The sequence below is a fragment of the Pseudophryne corroboree genome, chromosome 6 (genome assembly GCF_028390025.1).
Source record: "Pseudophryne corroboree isolate aPseCor3 chromosome 6, aPseCor3.hap2, whole genome shotgun sequence".
Lineage (NCBI taxonomy): Eukaryota > Metazoa > Chordata > Amphibia > Anura > Myobatrachidae > Pseudophryne > Pseudophryne corroboree.
Window position 1 is genome coordinate 826727887 of NC_086449.1, and position 18627 is coordinate 826746513.

The 18627-nt window shown below is 53.4% G+C and overlaps 1 protein-coding gene across 2 annotated transcripts in view; it reads left to right on the forward strand.

Annotated features, from left to right (window-relative positions):
- The first annotated feature begins 10648 nt into the window (after positions 1 to 10648).
- LOC134933820 (BH3-interacting domain death agonist-like) overlaps positions 10649 to 18627 on the forward strand; it is a 41860-nt gene continuing 33881 nt past the window's right edge. Inside the window, exon 1 of one of the 2 annotated variants that reach the window (XM_063929310.1) lies at positions 10649 to 10934. The gene's annotated coding sequence lies outside the window, so the exon portion shown is untranslated. Of the gene's footprint in view, positions 10935 to 12455; positions 12572 to 18627 lie in introns of those variants that run through there. The other variant, XM_063929309.1, reaches the window with a different exon arrangement.

Here is an 18627-nt window from a genome sequence, read left to right on the forward strand (position 1 = left end):
GCATGGCGGTTGAGCGTAACATCCTAGCTCACAAAGGCCTTTTCAAAAACGGTTATTGCAACCATGGTTCAGTCCAGAAAACCTGTGACGTCAAAGCACTATCATCATATCTGGAGGAGATATGTCTCTTGGTGTGAGGAGCGCAAGTATCCTCCGGCGGATTTTCACTTGGGATGTTTCTTACGTTTCCTGCAGACTGGAGCGGGTATGGGCTTACGTCTGTGCTCTCTTAAGGTCCAGATTTCAGCCCTCTCAATCTTCTTCCAGAAGTTGTTGGCAGTGTTGCCAGAAGTTCAGACCTTCTTGCAAGGGATTCTTCACGTAGAACCTCCCTTTGTGCCACCATCGGCACCCTGGGATCTGAATGTGGTATTGGAATTTCTACAGTCCTCCTGGTTTGAACCGTTAAGGACAGTAGAAGACAAGTACCTCACGTAGAAGACTGTGATATTACGGGCCCTGGCTTCTGCTAGGCGTGTCTCAGAATTGGGGGCCGTATCGTGTAAAAGTCCATACTTGGGTCTTTTACGAAGACAGAGCAGAGCTCAGGACTAGGCAATAGTTCCTGCCGAAGGTTGTCTCTGTGTTCCACTTGAACCAACCTATTGTGGTTCCGTCAGGTTCTGGCACTTCTGTGTCCCCCCCCCCCCCCCCGGAGGCGTTGGATGCTGTGCGAGCCTTGAAGATCTACGTCAAGAGGATGCCTCGGTTCACAAAGACTGATTCCCTGTTTGTGCTTTATGATGCGCAGAAGAAGGGTTACCCTACTTCTAAGCAGTCCATTGCTCTTTGGATTAGGTTGACTATCCAACAGGCCTATGTGTCAGCAGCTTTACCTGTTCCACAGTCTCTGAAGGCCCACTCTACAAGATCGGTGGGGTCTGCCTGGGCTGCTGCCCGTGGAGTCTCGGCCTTGCAACTATGACGAGCTGCTACCTGGTCGGGGAAGAACACCTTTGTGAAGTTCTACAATTTTGATACCCTGGCCAAAGAGGATACTCAGTTTGGGCAAGCAGTGCTGCAGATGTCTCATTCCTGCCCGTTCTGGAAGCTTTGGGACATCCCCACTGTACTAAGACCCCAGTATCCCTTATGGATGCTAGATAAATTATTGTTTCTGTGCAGGGTAAGTAGTACTGGCTGCTTTATTTTTACACTGCAATTTAGATTTCCGTTTCACCCCACCCAAATCTAACTCGCTCTGCACATGTTAAATCCCCCCCCCCAATCATCCCCCTGCAGTGCCGCATGGTTTTTCGCATTAGTGTGTTGTTGTTTTTTTGCTAACACCTCTGAATCTGGCACACTATTCATAACAGCACTCGGAGTTGTAGAGATGTATGAAGAGTGGTTATATTTTAGGACTAGAATCCTGCAGAACCTGTTTGAGGGGAGTCGCAGACGGGCGCTGCTTTTCCTGCAGTCACGGCTCTGTCTGTACAGATCCGAAACCTTGGCTGGAGAACGCACAGCGGTGAGGGTTTGTTCCGCAATCCAGACTGGAGCTCACGTGCTCTGCCAGACATTCCCCATCAGCATGACCCCCCGCAGGTGCGCAGTGTCCCCCCCCCAAACACAGCTGAGGAGGTCTACCGGTCTCTGCTGGTCCTCAATAAGCAAGTTTGTAATGTTGTGTCGCGGAGACGTGTTTCCGCTTTCTACGTGACTCCCATCCAGTTACTATCATTCGTCTAAAGTCTATTAATGGGTTTCCATGCCTGAATCCTGATTTTTCAGCAGGGGAAAAAATTAGGAATTTACTTACCTACCGGTAAATTCTTTCTCGTAGTCCATAAGGGATACTGGGGTCTTAGTATGTTGGGGTATAGATGGGGTCCAAAGGAGCAGGTGCACTTTAAATTTCTTCAACTGGGTGTGCTGTTTCTTCCCACCTCCTACAGCCAGTCTAGGTAAAACTGTGCACGAAGGAGAATGGACATACTGGAGAGGAGGAACATAATAATGAGTGGTGAGATTTACGCCAGCACACCACAACTTAACTGACCAACAACAGCTGAACAGGTAAACTTTTACAAAAGCAAATCCTACAGACAAGTCAACGCACTGAGGCGGGCGACAAATATCCCTTATGGACTACGAGAAAAAGATTTACCGGTAGATAATTAAAATCCTATTAACCCACCCAAATCTAATGCTCTCTGCACATGTTACATCTGCCCCACCTGCAATGCACATGGTTTTGCCCAATTGCTATCTTTTCTGGTTCACTAACAACTCTGAATAACCCCCAGTGTCGCTGGCCAGTTCTATAGCGGCCTTTCCTCTTCATATCTGTCAGGTGGAAGGACGAGCGGAAATTACCCTAAAGATAGCGGATTGGTCACAGTTGTTATCTCCATACAGAATGGATTTTATGTTGTGCACGGCCTCCTCTTTCTATAATTACATTATTTTTATGATGATTTATTCATTGGGCGCCCCAGGTGTCTGCGTCATCCAGGTAAGCCAGAGCAAAGCTGTCCGGCAGCTCATTACCCAGGTGCTGGAAGGTGACTGGCGCATTCATCATCCTATCAGGCTGACTGTTACTGAGAGGTAAAGCGGAATGAATACGATCACTGAGGGCGCTCGCACCTTGCAGCCTCTTCTCCAAACCTCGAGCAAGTACCACACATTTGCAAACAAGTTAAGATTGTTTAATCGACGTGAATGAGGCAATAACCAGCGCTGGCTCAACAAATCACGTACGGGGTATTCTGAAATGGTCGCGTGGGAGTCTGCAATCCTTCATGCTATGTGGATGCGATTTGGAAATGGAACTCTGCGTCTTATTAGGGTGTCGGTGGTGGAAGCTGCCTTCTCATACCACGTTCAGATTGCCGTTGCTGGGTTACATCGACTCCGGTAACCCGTTCACACTGCGCCTGACCCGGGAATAACCCTTCTTTATTCAAGGGTAGAATTACCAGGTCAGGCGACCCGGGAATTCGGCAGTGACCCGTTCAAACTGCACAGCGAGCTGTGTCGGCCCGGCAAAATACCCGGCTTGATACCATGGTTTTTGTGCAGTGTGAACGAGGTATCTGATATACATCATCTTTTGGCGACTCTCAATTTGAAGAATATTTAATTCAAATAAATAAAAACCCTCATTCCGTACACTGCGTACAAACCAACGCGTTTCACCCCATGTGGTGTCTTTGTGGAAGCTGATCTGCTGCGTGCCCAAGGCCTGTTTCTATAGACCCAAAACAGGAAGTGTGTCAGGACTGGGCGTTTACAATAGGGGTCATATTTTTCATACAAACCAAAAATATTCGCTCCATACATGAGTGGCTTTATAGACACATAAGTCAGCATAAAATATGAAACCAGAACGCCACATCCAGTACCACCATTAATCAGGGCCGGTACTGAGGTCACACGTAGGCTCGTCCAGTGTTGAATAAGTAACTGTGGCTCTAAGTTTGATAGGACGGCCTGTACAACCCTTAGACCTGCCAGGTTCTCAGATATCGATGCTAGATCCACGAAGGGAATGGTAGAGTCTGCAAAGTTCAAGAATAAACTGCAAGAGGTGGATCAAGAAGTCCAGAACCGTTCCCGCTGGTTGCAGAGTCCTGATTTGTTCCTGGTACCTACATTTGGCTGCTACTCCCTACTTGCGCTTTATGGAGGAGAGTCAAAGGGGTCCTGTCCAGGCCTTGATCCATATTACAGTAAGTGGCCGGGTCTCCAGGGCTGGTCAGTGTCCAGGGTGAGTGTGAGTAGCCCACTACATACAGCGTTGCACTATGGGTCTCATTCTAATTGGTCAGCAATGCCAATATTTTTGCAAATGGCCGATGTTTAGTTAACTGCGCAGTATCCTCAGAAACACATTGCGAATGCGCGCAGCTGTGTGCTTAATTGCAAGTCCGTGAGAAGACCATTGTGATGTATTGGTGAATATGGGTGGTATGCAAATATAAATGCAAAAAGAGTCTCTTGTTGGGCGTGTCGCGAGTGGGCCTGTGCCGTCTCCTGAGTTTTCTCTCTCAGAACTGCGCCCTGCGTGACCCAGGACTTACGCAAGCAACCGATGTTGTGGCGCGCACGTCCATCTGGCGGATATGCACAATACTCAGATAAGTAAAGCGCCCATTTTCACTTTTGCGCAGTCCATCTCGTGCTCAAACACGCGGAGACTGCTCAAAGTAGCGCTTTACCTGTGTAAGCGATCGTATCTGCAGTAGCATAGCCCCATACACCGCTTATTATCCGGTACAGGTGTATGGCCGGCTCCTGCTTATTGTCTTATTACCGATAGGATTTTATTATTTAATTATTAACAGTTTCTTATATAGCGCAGCAAATTCCGTTGCGCTTTACAATTGGAAATAACAATGTTATAACAAAACTGGGTAATAACAAATAGTCCTAGAGCAGGCATGTCCAAACTGCGGCCCTCCAGTTGTTGTGAAACTACATATCCCAGCATGCCCTGACACAGTTTTGCTGTCAGAGAATGCTAAAGCTGTGTCAGGGCATGCTGGGATGTGTAGTTTCTCAACAGCTGGAGGGCCGCAGTTTGGACATGCCTGTCCTAGAGGCAGGAGGGCCCTGCTCGCAAGCTTATAATCAATAGGGAAATAGGCATTGATACACAAGGATAGGTGCTATCTATTGCAAGTTGTCCACCAGATTGCAGGGTATGGGTCGTTGAGTCGACACAACTTAGGTCGACCGCTATTGGTCGACATGAGTTTACTTTACTCTGACGTCCTAGTGGATGCTGGGAACTCCGTAAGGACCATGGGGAATAGACGGGCTCCGCAGGAGACTGAGCACTCTAAAAGAAAGATTAGGTACTATCTGGTGTGCACTGGCTCCTCCCTCTATGCCCCTCCTCCAGACCTCAGTTAGAATCTGTGCCCGGCCAGAGCTGGATGCACCTAGTGGGCTCTCCTGAGCCTGCTAGAAAGAAAGTACTTGTTAGGTTTTTTATTTTCAGTGAGATCTGCTGGCAACAGACTCACTGCTACGAGGGACTAAGGGGAGAGAAGCGAACTTACCTGCTTGCAGCTAGCTTGTGCTTCTTAGGCTACTGGACACCATTAGCTCCAGAGGGTTCGAACACAGGGCCTGACCTCGATCGTCCGTTCCCGGAGCCGCGCGGCCGTCCCCCTTGCAGAGCCAGAAGACAGAAGAGAAGGAGATGAAATCGGCGGCAGAAGACTCCGGTCTTCATTAAGGTAGCGCACAGCACTGCAGCTGTGCGCCATTGCTCCCACTGCACACCACACACTCCGGTCACTGTAGGGTGCAGGGGGGGGACGCCCTGGGCAGCAATAAGAATACCTTTTGGCAATATATACACATAATACAGTCTGTGACTGTATATGTGTAAAACCCCCGCCAATTTTAGTCAGAAACAGGACAGAAGCCCGCCGCTGAGGGGGCCGGGCCTTCTTCCTCAGCACACCAGCGCCATTTTCTCTTCACAGCTCCGCTGGAAGGAAGCTCCCCAGGCTCTCCCCGGCAGTATCCTGGTACACAAAGGGTGAAAAGAGAGGGGGGGGCACATAAATTTAGGCGCAAAATTTGTATATACAGCAGCTACTGGGTAAACACTGAGTTGTAGTGTAATCCCTGGGTTATATAGCGCTGGGGTGTGTGCTGGCATACTCTCTCTCTGTCTCTCCAAAGGGCCTTGTGGGGGAACTGTCCTCAAATAGAGCATCCCCTGTGTGTGTGGTGTGTCGGTACGCGTGTGTCGACATGTCTGAGGTAAAAGGCTCCTCTAAGGAGGTGATAGAGCGGATATGTGTGTGAGAGGGTGTCTCCGTCGACAACGCCGACACCTGTTTGGATATGTGTAAGTGCTAAGGTGAATTTATTGCACAAAAGGTTAGGGAACAGACTGTAAATCTACCCAGGTCTGTCCCTATGTCACAGAGACTTTCAGAGTCTCACAATGATCACTATCCAAAATAACAAACACTGGTATCGACACGGAGTTTAACTCCACTGTCGACTACGATAATGCAAAGTTACAGCCAAGATGGCTATAAGGTATTCAATATATGATTATTGAAATAATAGATGATTTGCATATCACTGATGACTCATCTGTCCCTGACACGAGAGTACACATGTTTAAGGGGAAGAATGCTGAGGTAAATTTCCCTCCTCTCATGAGGAAAAAGAGCGGGAATCTCCAGACAAGAGACGGCAGCTTCCCACAAGAGAATTCTCAGGCTGTATCCTTTCCCCACTAGGGCCAGGATATGTTGAGAATCTTCCCCTGGGGTGTCCTGTTTGCACAGACGGTAGCACTTGCTATTCTCAGGGATCCTGCAGATAGCGTGCACATTATAGTATACTACCCAGACCGGCGATTGTGTCGGCATGGGTTTATAGCGCTGTGGCAGCGTGGACAGGTACTTTATCAGCAGAGATGAGACCCTAGTATGCAATATAAATATATTAAAGATGCTGTCTTAAGTGATAGATAAATAGTTATAAAGCATGCCCAAAGAGACATGAGTATACTGGGTCCTAGAGTCAAAGCTATGTCGATCTCTGTTTGAAGTGTCCTGTAGAATATGCATTGGACAGATGATGCCGACTTAAGAGGCATATGGAAGGCTGAGGATTGTGTGGAGAAGGGTTCTCGGGCCTGGTCTCCACAGCTATAGCTGGTAATTCTGCTAGTTTGCCTTATATTCCTGCACAGCCTAAGAAAGCACAACATTATTAAATGCAGCCTTTCGTATAAAGAAACAAGAAAGTCTGAGGTGCGTCCTTTCTTGTCAGAGCCGGGCAGCTAGTTCCCAGGAACAGAAGTCCTCCCCGGCCCCTACAAAAATCCACCAATGTCGCTGGGGCTCCACAGGCGGAGCTAGGCCCGGTGGGGACACGCCTTCGTAAGTTCAGCCACAAGTGGGTTCACTCCCTGTTCGATCCCTGGGCAATAGATATTGTGTCTCAGGGATACAAGCTGGACTGTGAGAAGATGCCCCCTCACCGACGGCCCTGCGGGCTTCCCCCCAAGAGAGGGAGCCAGTGTTAACTGCAATTCACAAATTGTATCTTTAACAGGTGGTGGTCAAGGGTCCCCTCCTTCAACAAGAGGGTGTTATTATTAGACCATGTTGTAATCCCGAAACCAGACGGTTCGGTCAGACCCATATTGAATTAAAAATCCCTGAACATATACCTGAGAAGGTTCAAGTTCAAGATGGAATCGCTAAGAGCGGTCAGTGCAAGCCTAAAAAGGGGGAGACTTTATTGTGAATCGGGACATAAGGGATGCATACCTTCAGGTCCCCATTTATCCACCTCATTAGGCGTACCTCAGAATTGCGGTACGGGATTGTCATTACCAATTTCAGATGTTGCCGTTTGGTCTCTCCACGGCCCCGAGAATATTCACCATGGTAATGGCGGATATTATTGTGCTCCTGCGGAAGCAAGGTGTCACTATTATCACGTACTTGGACGATCTCCTCATAAAAGCGAGATCAAGAGAGCAGTTGCTGAACAGCGTATCACTTTCTCTGGAAGTGTAACGGCAACACGACTGGATTCTATATATTACAAAGTCGCAGTTGGTTCCTACGGCTCATCTGCCTTTCCTAGGCATGATCCTAGACACAGACCAGAAAAGGGTTTATCTCCCGATAGAGAGAGCTCAGGAGCTCGTGACACTGGTCAGGAATCTATTAAAACCAAAACAGGTGTCAGTGCATCACTGCACTCGAGTCCTGGGAAGGATGGTGGCATCATACAAGGCCATTCCCTTCGGCAGGTTCCATGCGAGGACCTTCCAATGGGACTTACTGGACAAGTGGTCCGGATCACCTCTTCAGATGCATCGGTTAATCACCCTATCCCCCAGGGCCAGGGTGTCTCTCCTGTGGTGGCTGCAGAGTGCTCACCTTCTCGAGGGCCGCAGATTCGGCATTCAGGACTGGATCCTGGTGACCACGGATGCAAGCCTCCGAGGGTGGGGGGCAGTTACACAGGGAAGAAATTTCCAAGGTCTGTGGTCAAGTCAACTGACTTGCCTTCACATCAATATCCTGGAACTAAGGGCCATATACAACGCCCTAAGTCAAGCGGAGATCCTGCTTCGCGACCAACCGGTTCTGATCCAGTCAGACCGCAGGGGCTCATGTAAACCGCCAAGGCGGAACAAGGAGCAGGGTGGCGAGGGTAGAAGCCACCAGAATTCTTCGCTGGGCGGAGAATCAAGTAAGCGCACTGTCAGCAGTGTTCGTTCCGGGAGTGGACATCTGGGAAGCAGACTTCCTCAGCAGGCACGACCTCCACCCGGGAAAGTGGGGACTTCATCAGGAAGTCTTCACGCAGTTTGCAAATTGATGGGAACTGCCTAAGGTGGACTAGATGGCGTCCCACCTCAATAGAAAGCTAAAAAAGGTTTTACGCCGGGTCAAGGGACCCTCAGGTGATAGCTGTGGTCGCACTAGTAACACCGTGGGTGTTCCAGTCGGTCTCTGTATTCCCTCCTCTTCGTCTCATACCCAAGGGCTGAGAAAAAGGAGGAGTGAAAACAATATTCTTTGCTCCGAATTGGCCAAGAAGGACTCGGTACCCGGAGCTGCAGGAAATGCTCTCAGAGGACTCAGGGCTTCTGCCTCTCAGACAGGACATGTTGCAACAGGGGCCCTGTCTGTTCCAAGACTTACCGCGGCTGCATTTGACGGCATGGCGGTTGAACGCCGGATCCTAGCGGAAGAGGGCATTCCGGATGCAGTTATTCCTACGCTGATAAAGGCTAGGAAAGACGTGACAGCAAGACTTTTTCACTGTATATGGCGAAAATAGGTTGCTTGGTGTGAGGCCGGGAAGGCCCTACAGAGGAATTCCAGCGGGGTCGATTCCTGCACTTCCTACAGTCAGGCGTGGCTATGGGCCTAAAATTAGGATCCATAAAGGTCAAGATTTCGGCCTTATACATTTTCTCTAATAAAAGAACTGGCTTCACTGCCTGAAGTTCAGACGTTGTTCCGGGGGTGCTGCATATTCAGCCTCCTTTTGTGCCATCGGTGGCACCTTGGGATCTTAACGTTGTGTTGGATTTCCTGAAATCACACTGGTTTGAGCCACTTAAGACCATGGAGCTAAAATATCTCACGTGGAAAGTGGTCATGCTATTGGCCTTAGCTTCGGCTAGGCGTGTGTCAGTATTGGCGGTTTTGTCATGTAAAAACCCTTATCTGATCTTCCATATGGACAGGGCAGAATTGAGGACTCGTCCCCAATTTCTTCCTAGGGTGGTATCATCGTTTCATTTGAACCAGCCTATTGTGGTGCCTGCGGCTACTAGGGACTTGGAGGATTCCAAGTTGCTGGACGTAGTCTGGGCTTTGAAAATTTATGTTTCCAGAACGGCGGGAGTCAGAAAGTCTGACTCGCTGTTTATTCTGTATGCAGCCAACAAGGTTGGCGCTCCTGCTTCGAAGCAGACTATTGTTCGCTGGATCTATAGCACGATTCAGCTGGTTCACTCTGCGGCTGGATTGCCGCATCCAAAATGGTGAAAGCCCATTCCACAAGGAAGGTGGGCTCTTCTTGGGCAGCTGCCCGAGGGGTCTCGGCTTTACAGCTTTGCCGAGCTGCTACTTGGTCGGGGTCAAACAAGTTTGCTAAGTTCTACAAGTTTGATACCCTGGCTGAGGAGGACCTTGAGTTCTCTCATTCTGTGCTGCAGAGTCATCCGCACTCTCCCGCCCGTTTGGGAGCTTTGGTATAATCCCCATGGTCCTTACGGAGTTCCCAGCATCCACTAGGACGTCAGAGAAAATAAGAATTTACTCACCGGTAATTCTATTTCTCGTAGTCCGTAGTGGATGCTGGGCGCCCGTCCCAAGTGCGGACTCTCTGCAATACATGTATATAGTTATTGCTTAACTAAAGGGTTATTGTTATGAGCCATCTATTACTGAGGCTCAGTTGTTGTTCATACTGTTAACTGGGTATGGTTATCACAAGTTGTACGGTGTGATTGGTGTGGCTGGTATGAGTCTTACCCTGGATTCCAAATCCTTTCCTTGTTGTGTCAGCTCTTCCGGGCACAGTTTCCTTAACTGAGGTCTGGAGGAGGGGCATAGAGGGAGGAGCCAGTGCACACCAGATAGTACCTAATCTATCTTTTAGAGTGCCCAGTCTCCTGCGGAGCCCGTCTATTCCCCATGGTCCTTACGGAGTTCCCAGCATCCACTACAGACTGCGAGAAATAGAATTACCGGTGAGTAAATTCTTAATTTTTTGGTGTCGTTTTCATCGTAAAGTGACGGGGAACCCCAAAAAGTGCACCGTGTCCCCTCGCACCGCTGCGTTCGGCACAGGTTACTATTCCCAATTATAACCCATGTGGATTGTAAACTATAAAAAAGTCCAAAATATTGAAAAAAAAAATGTGAAAAGCTTGTGTCGACCTTTTGACCTGTCGACCTAGAACAGTGACCCGGTTATCATGGTCATTATTGATCACCAGACTCTGTACCCAGAACCTTATTACTGTCTTATTACCTGATACCTCTGTCACCTTTACTCTCTCACACTTGTTCCTGACTCCGCTAGATCCCTGTCCTTCCTGTTATTACACCGTGTGACACTGCGCTGTCTGGCTTCTCCTCTTTCCTGGTGTGAGTCACCCCCGCCCCAGGCATTTACTGTGAGTCGGGCATGAGTTTCCCCACGTTCACCCCTGGCAGACCTTCCCCAATATCTGTGAGAGGGAACACGACCTTCCTGGTACGCGGAGGCTGGGGCTTATGAGCTATTGTGGCGCTTTCGGGACCCCCCAGCCATAGTGGGACGCGAACATCCTTGCGGCATTGGTAACGCGTCTTACTGAGCGATCTACTTCCCTTGTGCTATAAGGATGTCGCCTGCTGCAGCAGGCCTGTAGTATACCGAACAAGGAATTAGTGCGACGAGTGACTGGATTCACCTGGAAAAAGGTACAAGCTGGTTTGGTGATTGTGGTATTGAGCCCCCCGGACGCTGCAGGGTTTACTGGTGATACAAGGTGAATGTGCAGACCACAGAGTCACGTATGGGGGGGGGTAAATATAGACTCAGCGCCCCTGTCGCAACCTCTTCTTATTGCACCACACACAGGGCAGTAAACAAATGGTGTCATGGCACAACCCCTGACGGATGACCTGTGGGAATACACCTGCTGCCGTCTGGGTATAGTGCAAATAGTGTTGTTGCCTTCCCCACCACGCTTACTAGAGGATGAGAGGGGCATGTGCTGGTGTTAGAGCGCCCTCATCAGGCAAGATGAAGAGATCTGTCAGCCAGGGGCCTATTATTATTTATAGGGCACCATAAGGCGTCCACAGCACTCTCTCTCTCTCTCTCTCTCTCTCTCTCTCTCTCTCTGGTAAAGAAGATCTACAGTGTCAGTCAGTAGGTCGACGGGTACAAAAGGTGGACATGACATTGGGCCTACTTCAGACCTGATCGCAGCAGCAAATTTGTTAGCAGTTGGGCAAAACCATGTGTACTGCAGGTGGGGCAGATGTAACATGTGCAGAGAGAGTTAGATTTGGGTGGGTTATTTTGTTTCTGTGCAGGGTAAATACTGGCTGCTTTATTTTTACACTGCAATTTAGATTTCAGTTTGAATACACCCCACCCAAATCTAACTCTCTCTGCACATGTTACATCTGCACCGCACATGGTTTTGCTCAACTGCTTTCAAATCTGCTGCTGCGATCAGATCTGAATTAGGCCCAATGTTTTTTTGTGAGGTGGTTTTTTTTTTTTTTTTTACATCTTTTAGTTTTTACACGTATTTCGTGTTCTGTGACCCCCAGCAGTAGAGACGTATAACCTCCTGGGCTCGCCTCGCTCACCACGCACTGGGTCCGGTGCCTCGCTCTGCCACAGCGGCGCTCTCCACAGGTTGCTGTTCCCAGTTATAGTCCATGTGGGGAGTAAATCCGACAAATGTTGGGAAAATGTGGAAATTTCAAAAATAGTGCCCATCTGTGTGTCGGCCATTGTTGCGTCATGTCGGCCTTTTGAGCTTTGCGGCATTTTGTACCTGTCGACCATACGGGGCCGACCTACTGCCTAGACCCCGGTATACACACGATACATATATTTATTATATCACTTATGAACATTCAGCTGTGACTGGAGCATGAGGAGAATTACTGAGAGACCAGAGGCCGCTGCGGTGGGCACAGGGGGTGAGGTGGGAGTCACGCAGTTATAGGGGGGCCTATGTACTAAGCCTGGGAGAGAGATACAGTAGAGAGAGATAAACTACCAACCAATCAGCTCCCAGCTGTCATTTTTCAAACACAGCCTGTAACATGGCGGCTGATTGTCTGGTACTTTATGTCTCTCCAAGGATTAGTACATAGACCCCAAGACCAGTGACCCCTCACAGTCCCCCCCCCCCTCTTCCTTCCTATATGTGGGTGCGGGGGCCTTTAAGAGGCGGGGCCGGAGGGCGGTACCATGCGCCGGGGGTGGGGCGGGAGGAAGCAGGAACTGAGGAGACCCTGGTAACAGCGCCGGGAGCTGGGGAAAAGGTCCCTTAGCCCACTTGATTCTAGCATCTACCCCGGGAGCTGCTGAGGTATGTGACCCCCTGTGCGACCCCCTGCCCGCCCGGCTCCCAGAGGCCGCCCCTGCCCGAGGAACAGGGCTGCTGGGTGACAGTGACCTGTGGCGGGGACATGGTGCCCAGCACTAGCAGCCCCCCCCCCCCCCCCCCCCCGTGTCACCCACTGCCCAGCAGCAGCCCCCCCCCCCCCCCCCGTGTCACCCACTGCCCAGCAGCAGCCCCCCCCCCCCCCCCGTGTCACCCACTGCCCAGCAGCAGCCCCCCCCCCCCCGTGTCACCCACTGCCCAGCACCAGCAGCCCCCCCCCCCCCGTGTCACCCACTGCCCAGCAGCAGCCCCCCCCCCCCCCGTGTCACCCACTGCCCAGCAGCAGCCCCCCCCCCCCCCCCGTGTCACCCACTGCCCAGCAGCAGCCCCCCCCCCCGTGTCACCCACTGCCCAGCACCAGCAGCCCCCCCCCCCGTGTCACCCACTGCCCAGCAGCAGCCCCCCCCCCCCGTGTCACCCACTGCCCAGCACCAGCAGCCCCCCCCCGTGTCACCCTCTGCCCAGCAGCAGCAGCCCCCTCCCGTGTCACCCACTGCCCAGCACCAGCAGCCCCCCCCCCCCGTGTCACCCACTGCCCAGCAGCAGCAGCCCCCCCCGTGTCACCCACTGCCCAGCAGCAGCCCCCCCCCCCCCTGTGTCACCCACTGCCCAGCAGCAGCAGCCCCCCCTCCGTGCCACCCACTGCCCAGCACCCCCCCCGTGCCACCCACTGCCCAGCACCAGCAGCCCCCTCCCCCGTGTCACCCACTACCCAGCACCAGCAGCTTCCCCCCCCCCCCGTGCCACCCACTGCCCAGCAGCAGCAGCCCCCCCCCGTGCCACCCACTGCCCAGCAGCAGCAGCTTCCCCCCGTGCCACCCACTGCCCAGCAGCAGCCTCCCCCCCTGTGCCACCCACTGCCCAGCAGCAGCAGCTTCCCCCCCGTGCCACCCACTGCCCAGCAGCAGCAGCTTTCTCCCCCCCGTGCCACCTACTGCCCAGCACCAGCAGCCCCCTTCCCCGGTGTCACCCACTGCCCAGCACCAGCAGCTTCCCCCCCATGCCACCCACTGCCCAGCAGTAGCAGCCCCCCCGTGTCACCCACTGCCCAGCAGTAGCAGCCCCCCCGTGCCACCCACTGCCCAGCACCAGCAGCTTCCTCCCCGTGCCACCTACTGCCCAGCAGCAGCCCCCTCGTGCCACCCACTGCCCAGCAGCAGCCCCCCCCGTGCCACCCACTGCCCAGCACCAGCAGCCCCCTTCCCCGGTGTCACCCACTGCCCAGCACCAGCAGCTTCCCCCTCCGTGCCACCCACTGCCCAGCACCAGCAGCTTCCCCCCCGTGCCACCCACTGCCCAGCAGCAGCAGCCCCCCCCGTGCCACCCACTGCCCAGCAGCAACCCCTCCCCCGTGTCACCCACTGCCCAGCAGCAGCAGCCCCTTCCCCCTGTGTCACCCGCTGCCCAGCAGTAGCAGCCCCCCCGTGTCACCCACTGCCCAGCAGCAGCCCCCCCGTGCCACCCACTGCCCAGCACCAGCAGCTCCCCCCCCCGGGGCACCCACTGCCCAGCAGCAGCCCCCCCGTGTCACCCACTGCCCAGCACCAGCAGCTCCCCCCCCCCCGTGCCACCCACTGCCCAGCAGCAGCAGCCCCCCCCCGTGCCACCCACTGCCCAGCACCAGCAGCTTCCCCCCCGTGCCACCCACTGCCCAGCAGCAGCCCCCCCCCGTGCTGCCCAGCAGCAGCAGCCCCCCCGTGCCACCCACTGCCCAGCACCAGCAGCTCCCCCCCTCCGTGCCACCCACTGCCCAGCAGCAGCCCCCCCCCCGTGTCACCCACTGCCCAGCACCAGCAGCTTCCCCCCCGCCGTGCCACCCACTGCCCAGCACCAGCAGCTTCCCCCCCCCGTGTCACCCACTGCCCAGCAGCAGCCCCACCCCCGTGTCACCCACTGCCCAGCAGCAGCCCCCCGTGCCACCCACTGCCCAGCAGCAGCCCCCCACCCCCGGTGTCACCCACTGCCCAGCACCAGCAGCTTCCCCCCCCCCGTGCCACCCACTGCCCAGCACCAGCAGCTCCCCCCCCTGTGCCACCCACTGCCCAGCAGCAACAGCCCCCCCGTGCCACCCACTGCCCAGCAGCAGCCCCCCCCCCCCGTGCCACCCACTGCCCATCAGTAGCAGCCCCCTCCCCCGTGTCACCCACTGCCCAGCAGCAGCAGCCCCCCCCCTTCCCCCTGTGTCACCCGCTGCCCAGCAGTAGCAGCCCCCCCGTGTCGCCCACTGCCCAGCAGCAGCCCCCCCCCCCGTGCCACCCACTGCCCAGCACCAGCAGCTTCCCCCCCCCGTGCCACCCACTGCCCAGCAGCAGCAGCCCCCCCCCGTGCCACCCACTGCCCAGCAGCAGCAGCCCCCCCCCGTGCCACCCACTGCCTAGCACCAGCAGCTTCCCCCCCGTGCCACCCACTGACCAGCAGCAGCCCCCCCCCGTGCCACCCACTGCCCAGCAGCAGCCCCCCCGTGCCACCCACTGCCCAGCAGCAGCCCCCCCCGTGCCACCCACTGCCCAGCAGCAGCAGCCCCCCCCGTGCCACCCACTGCCTAGCACCAGCAGCTTCCCCCCCGTGCCACCCACTGACCAGCAGCAGCCCCCCCCCCCCGTGCCACCCACTGCCCAGCAGCAGCCCCCCCCCCCGTGCCACCCACTGCCCAGCAGCAGCCCCCCCCCCGTGTCACCCACTGCCCAGCAGCAGCCCCCCCCCCCCCCGTGCCACCCACTGCCCAGCAGCAGCCCCCCCCCCCCTGTGTCACCCACTGCCCAGCAGCAGTAGCTTCCCCCCCCCCCGTGCCACCCACTGCCCAGCAGCAGCCCCCCCCCATGTCACCCACTGCTCTCCCCTGTATCACTGTGTGTGTGTGTGTGTGTGTGTGTGTGTGTGTGTGTGTGTGTTTGTATGTATGTATGTATATATATGTGTATATATATATATATATATATATATATATATACACACACAAACACACAGTATATAACTGTGTGTATGCATATCTACGTGTCACTCATTGCTCTCCCCTGCAAACACATGAAACTGTGTGTGTGTGTCCTTCTTTCTGTGTAAGGAGATCCTTATGTCTATCCCATGCATGTTACATTGCTCTACTTTCTTACCCTCTACAACCTCTGCTGGGAGGCTATTCCACTTGGCCACTACCCTTTCCTTGAGGAAAAATGACTTCACAGAAAGGGTAGTGGACAGGTGGAATAGCCTCCCATCAGAGGTGGTAGAGGGTAAGACAGCAGAGCAATGTAATAGATAGACATGGGACAGACATAAGGATTTCCTTACACAGAAATAAGGATCAAATTAGGTTTTAGATAAAAATATGGTAAAAAGAAAAGGGGCATATATATATTTGGGCACAGAACAGGCCCTCGACCTCGGGGCTCAGGTTGGCACTGCCCATGAGACGCTTCTGTTTCCTGAGAGCACGGCAAGGGAATCCAGAGTTGAACACGGGAAGGACCGGCGTAAGCCAGTGTGAATGCTCTGCCTGGGTCCTGGTCACAGTATATGGTGAGCCGGTCCCCAGCGCTTGGAGATGATGTCGTGTGAGTGGGGACTGCTGACCCGGGATTTGGCTGTGAGAGGGGTGAAAGGTCACGTTCCCGGGTTCTGTCCCAGCAGCGTTACTTTGCATGCACACCGTGGAGGGCGGAGGAGGCGGAAGGATCCGAGCTGATTTCCTTGCACTCCGTCCCCCTCTTCCAGTAGGTAGCAGTGGGCTAATGCCATCTTTTAGTTTTCGCAGCTTGATAAATAGCACATCCGCAACGTCCCCAGGCATTATATGGTGTGTGCCCCAGAACGTACAGGAAGCCAGAGATGGCTACGATATTGCCCTCATTACAGGTGTAATAATCATGTGGCAACTGCGTGATAGATAGGCCTATAGGTTTACTCCTGCCAAACCCACCCCAACACCCAGCCATCATCCATGGTCACTGAGGCCACCTCCTGCAGCCAGTCCAGCATTTGTACCCTCAGGGTATTATACACATGACCGGACCATGCTGTGGTGTGATCTGCTTATGTACGGCAATGGCCCACCGGTGCGGCAGCCCTTATGCTTGGTGTCCTCCATTTTGGGCCATGGCCGCAATCCCCACCCAATGCCTGCCGCTCTGTTCTCACAGTGATATACCCCCTCTCCCTCTGGGTTCCTCACAGACAGCAATTTATAATGCACGTTACATGATCGATTGAGCAACTTAAAAATGAAAATAAATTTCTCTAACGTCCTAAGTGGATGCTGGGGACTCCGTCAGGACCATGGGGAATAGCGGCTCCGCAGGAGACAGGGCACAAAAGTAAAAGCTTTAGGATCAGGTGGTGTGCACTGGCTCCTCCCCCTATGACCCTCCTCCAAGCCTCAGTTAAGATTTTGTGCCCGGCCGAGAAGGGTGCAATCTAGGTGGCTCTCCTAAAGAGCTGCTTAGAGTAAAAGTTTTGTTAGGTTTTTTATTTTCAGTGAGTCCTGCTGGCAACAGGCTCACTGCTACGAGGGACTTAGGGGAGAGAAGTGAACTCGCCTGCGTGCAGGATGGATTGGCTTCTTAGGCTACTGGACACCATTAGCTCCAGAGGGAGTCGGAACACAGGTCTCACCCTGGGGTTCGTCCCGGAGCCGCGCCGCCGACCCCCTTGCAGATGCCGAAAAGTGAAGAGGTCCAGAAACCGGCGGCAGAAGACTCTTCAGTCTTCATAAGGTAGCGCACAGCACTGCAGCTGTGCGCCATTGTTGTCAGCACACTTCATAACAGCGGTCACTGAGGGTGCAGGGCGCTGGGGGGGGGCGCCCTGGGCAGCAATGATAGTACCTTATTCTGGCTAAAAATACATCACATATAGCCCCTGGGGGCTATATGGATGTATTTAACCCCTGCCAGGTCTCAGAAAAACGGGAGAAGAAGCCCGCCGAAAAGGGGGCGGGGCCTATTCTCCTCAGCACACAGCGCCATTTTCCCTCACAGAAATGCTGGTGGGAAGGCTCCCAGGCTCTCCCCTGCACTGCACTACAGAAACAGGGTTAAAACAGAGAGGGGGGGCACTTATTTGGCGATATGTATATATATATTAAAATGCTATAAGGGAAAAACACTTATATAAAGGTTGTCCCTGTATAATTATAGCGTTTTTGGTGTGTGCTGGCAAACTCTCCCTCTGTCTCCCCAAAGGGCTAGTGGGGTCCTGTCCTCTATCAGAGCATTCCCTGTGTGTGTGCTGTGTGTCGGTACGTGTGTGTCGACATGTATGAGGACGATGTTGGTGAGGAGGCGGAGCAATTGCCTGAAATGGTGATGTCACTCTCTAGGGAGTCGACACCGGAATGGATGGCTTAATTAAGGAATTACGTGATAATGTCAACACGCTGCAAGGTCGGTTGACGACATGAGACGGCCGGCAAACAAATTAGTACCTGTCCAGGCGTCTCAAACACCGTCAGGGGCTGTAAAACGCTCATTTACCTCAGTCGGTCGACACAGACACGGACACTGACTCCAGTGTCGACGGTGAAGAAACAAACGTATTTTCCTTTAGGGCCACACGTTACATGTTAAGGGCAATGAAGGAGGTGTTACATATTTCTGATACTACAAGTACCACAAAGAAGGGTATTATGTGGGGTGTGAAAAAACTACCTGTAGTTTTTCCTGAATCAAATAAATTAAATGAAGTGTGTGATGATGAGTGGGTTTCCTCCGATAGAAAATTATTGGCGGTATACCCTTTCCCGCCAGAAACACCCTTTAGGGTGGATAAGGCGCTCACACGCTTATCAAAACAAGTGGCGGTACCGTCTCCAGATAGGGCCGCCCTCAAGGAGCCAGCTGAGAGGCTGGAAAATATCCTAAAAAGGTATATACACACATACTGGTGTTATACTGCGACCAGCGATCGCCTCAACCTGGATGTGCAGCGCTGGGGTGGCTTGGTCGGATTCCCTGACTGAAAATATTGATACCCTTGACAGGGACAGT